The sequence below is a fragment of the Porites lutea genome, chromosome 9, assembly GCF_958299795.1.
Source record: "Porites lutea chromosome 9, jaPorLute2.1, whole genome shotgun sequence".
Classification (NCBI taxonomy): domain Eukaryota; kingdom Metazoa; phylum Cnidaria; class Anthozoa; order Scleractinia; family Poritidae; genus Porites; species Porites lutea.
This window is the reverse complement of record NC_133209.1, coordinates 16,604,012-16,608,248: the sequence shown is the minus strand read 5'-3', so window position 1 is coordinate 16,608,248 and position 4,237 is coordinate 16,604,012. Positions and strand designations below refer to the sequence as shown.

The 4,237-nt window shown below is 37.7% G+C and overlaps 1 long non-coding RNA gene across 1 annotated transcript; it reads left to right on the top strand.

Annotated features, from left to right (window-relative positions):
* The first annotated feature begins 1,680 nt into the window (after positions 1 to 1,680).
* Positions 1,681 to 2,844, top strand: LOC140948502 (uncharacterized). Its single transcript, XR_012167049.1, has 3 exons — positions 1,681 to 1,964; positions 2,243 to 2,326; positions 2,709 to 2,844. It is a non-coding gene; the product is annotated as an uncharacterized lncRNA (long non-coding RNA).
* Positions 2,845 to 4,237: the final 1,393 nt, after the last annotated feature.

The following is a 4,237-nucleotide window of genomic DNA, read 5'->3' as shown; positions in this document are numbered from 1 at the left end:
GAAGAACTACAGATATCATTCAGCAATAATATTAACTCCCATTTTACTGGTGGTGAATATTTTTAAAGAAATTAGCGCTTAAGTGGACCCTACTGTTCGAACAAAATCGCGGCTAGTAAAAAAAATTGCTGATATTTCTTACTGAAATTTCTGGTATCAGCTTTTATTGATATAATAAGTATACCATACTGGAAGCAACGCACAGCGGTAAGAGCCCATGAAGTTGAATATATTTTAATACAATAGAATGTATGTAGCAGCAGTTTCAGCCAAAACTACGGAAGGATATTTCAGAAATGTCAAGGAAAAAGTCATTTGACTGCAGAACCAGATTTGGAGCAATTTATAGTGGTTCTAAGACTAAAGAATACCTTTTAAAGAATAGCACGCTTGGCAATAGGCCTTGGTTGTAAAAATCAGCAAACATTAGAATTAATTGTCGCTAAAATTCGAATTGGTGGCTTAATTGTTCTTTCTCAAAGCAATTCGTTTTCAAAGTTCCAAAACTATTTCAAAGCTGAAATTCAAGGACTTTCTAGGTACCGACTTCTGCTCTAAGGATTTCTCTGAAATTTATACAACATACGTACAGTCTATCAATAAAAGCTAATACGCTGACAGTTTTTACTGAAATTTCCAAAAAAAATGGCAGCAAAATTTTGTACTAGACGCGTTTTTTTTTAACACTTAATAAGCGCTTATTTCCTAAAAAATATTTACCACAGGTAAATCGGATTTTTACTTCATATTATTGCTGAATGATATTAGCAATTCTCCCCAAAGTTTCGTAGCCATCGGGTAAAAACCGAAAAAGTTAACAAATGACGAAAATGTCGTCCTTAATAACGGGGCCACCCTAACAGCCCATGGCTACATCTTTTTTTTAGAGAACTCCTTTCCAAGAGCGCTTTCTAGTTCAGTTATCTAGTAGCAGGTCATAATGTAATTACCACTCTTGCTATACATGGGACCTTAATTAACTTATTGCCACCCTTCCCTGCCCATCCCACTCCCCCTTTCCTCCAAAAAGTGTACACAGGTTTTTACTGTGCATATGCGGCAATGCACCTGTAGTAAATATTTTAGTAACATCTCAAACGCAAAGTAACATATTTACCTTAACGCTTGGAATAGTAATATATAATTAGGTAATTTTATTCTCCTTTTTTCCTCCGTTTTTTTTTTTTATTATTATAAAAATTAACTGATAGCATTTTATCTCGATTTTATCGCACTGTATCATAACGTCTAGAAAAACTCTATGTAAACAAGTATTCTCTATACCCTAATTTATTATTACCTCACGCTTATATCTTGGACTCCTCTATTCACTTAAATGGGACAGTGACCAACACGAAAGCTTCAGCTACTTTGGTCCTGTATATTATACGTACTTTTCATCATTTGTTAACCTACTGATTCTGTAAGCCATCTTATACTGTATCAACTTGAACAGTGAGAAATAAACTTGAACCTGGACTTGGACTTTGCGCAAAAATAAACATAAAGTTGAACAAAGGGAGTTTGGCGAAAAAATACACAACTGCTCACAAAGGGGAAACGTGATAAACATCCCAGCTGTTGATATAAGAGTCAATAAGATATTTATTAACTTCGCGCCTGACGACAAATAAACAGAAATCAGCAAATGTGCGTTTGCCCTCGCTTTTGTCATATGCCTCACGTTCATCAGCGTGATGGGTCAATAAAAGGGCGCAAAAAGCTATGCTGGTCACGTTCCTAGCAGATATTTAGCAGTGAATATTGTTTTCGAAATGAAATCTCTAATTCTGCTTCTGTTTCTCGGAGCGGTAGTCTTTACCTTGGCCGAGTAGCCAGTTGAGGATGAGGCAGTCCAGGAGTACTTAGATGAAGAGGAGGATGAAACCATAACCGAGCTTGCTGAAGAAGAGAATGACCCCCGTCGTCGTCCAAGTCCAAGTCGCCGTCCTTCAAGAAAGCTGGTAAGATAGGTTCTCTGTGTGGAGTCCTCGCGAGTACGTCGAGACAATCGCGCTCGCTCAACCAGGAAATTGCGTATTTCATTTGGTTAACATCCTAGCGCGATAACCGTTGTGTTAAAAACGTAGCCGTCGCTTATTTCTGACGATTGGTATCAAATGATAAAGAGTAGCATCATTGATTAATAAAATCCTAGCAAACGGTGTTTTAATATAAACAGTAATGACCACTGACCTATTGTTGTAAAACTCACATATTTTAACTCTTTTCTCTTAAAAAGTGTAGAAGAGTTATTAAGCGTTGCTTGAGGAGGCCCACCCATACGCCACGAAGCCGCCGTCCACGTCCCACAGGATCCATCGGGGTAAGATCTTTCTTGTCTTCATTTTGAACACTTGGACGGCTTTGATGTCGAGACGTAGTTTTACAGCAAACGTTTGTAGTTTGATGTCGTTAGCTTACATGTAATTGTTTTTATGCGACTATTAGATGCATGTTTTTATGGTTTCTCGGCGAGCTGTTCAGTTTATGCGTTTTTCAGCCGCGGTAGTGTTATCCTTATGTCAAGAAAATAGTCATAGTTTTTTCAATGATGATTGGCGTCAAATGATAAAGAGAGGCAACTAATCAATCACTGAAAATCCTGGCATGTGATAAGAAAATTAAATCAACAAAGGTTTTGACTGAGTATCCTACCCGGCGAAGTGTTAAAAAATTTACACAGTTTATTTTCTTTTTTCACGCAGAAACTTTGCAAAAGACTGTTGAAGTATTGCCTGAAGCACCGGCCAAGTAGACGTCCCGGGGCTTAACTTGTGATTGAAAGCCCAACGGTATTGGAAAGCTGATGTGTCCCGTTAAGAGCAAATGTGAACCAAATTGTTATGATCATGTCCTCTGCCTTGAAAGTAAGGGGCTTCAAAATTGCGAGTATTAATGTTGCTAGTCTCCCGCTGCATATTGAAGAGCTTCGACTAATTATGGCTGATCAGTGTCTTGATCTGCTAGCTGTTAATGAGACTAGACTCGATTCTACAATAACTGACAACTTGGTTCATATTGACGGCTATTCAATCCTAAGAAAGGATCGAAACCGTAATGGCGGCGGCGTGTGCATTTATCTTCGATCGAATATTAATTATTGCCCTAGAAATGAAATAATTCCCAATAACGAGTTTGAAATGTTAAGTGTTGATATTAAAAAGCCTAATAGTAAAGCTTTTAACGTAACTGCGGCCTACAGGCCCCCTAGCTGTACGGTTGGCTTCTTTGAAGCTTTAGAAGTTATTGTTCGCATTATTGACATGGAATCTAAGGAACAAATTATCTTAGGCGATTTAAATTGCAATTATCTATCGGATAGAAATAACATGCACCTGTCTCAGTTGAAGCAATTAAGTTCGACCTATCAGTTTCAACAACTAATCAATGAACCTACTAGAATCACGCCAAATTCTAGTACACTTATTGATATAATATTATCAAATGAACCCTCAAGGATTTTAAAATCAGGAGTGGTGCATATGCATGGGATTAAGTGACCATAGTATGGTCTATGCACTACGTAAGTTTGCCATTTCATCTAAAAACACTCATAAGCATGTGACCACTCGTTCTTTTAAAAACTTTAATGCAAGTGCTTTCAGAGAAGACCTAAAGTCAGCGCCCTGGGATAGCCTAAGAAATCGCACTACTCCCGATGAAATGGTTGAAATCTGGGAAAATATGTTTTTAAAAATAGCTGACGCTCATGCGCCCATAAGAACGCGGCGAGTAAGAAATAAAAAATCCCCTTGGATTACTACTGAGCTGAGGGAGCTGATAACAGGTCGAAACAGACTGAAAAGGCAGGCTATATTAACAAAACAGCCATCTATCTGGGATAAATATAGAAAAGAAAGAAATAGAATAAATAATGAGATTAAAATGGAAAAAGCGAATTATTATAAATCAGAAGTGGAACAAAATGTGGGTAACCCGAAGGAAATATGGAGGACAATCAATGAATTCACATATCGTAAGTGCACTAGTAACTCTTCAATAGGTGAACTAAAAAGTGGGGATAATTCCTTCACAAAACCCGCAGAAATGTGTGAGATTTTAAATGACCATTTTACATCTGTCGGTCCAAATCTAGCCTCAACACTGCCTAGCGGATATACAAGTTTTGACTCTTACATAAAGCCTGTTTCCACGACTTTTAATTTACGACATACCTCTGCCACTGAAGTTTTAAAGTTATTAGGTAAATTATCTCCGAACAAGGCCACTGGCC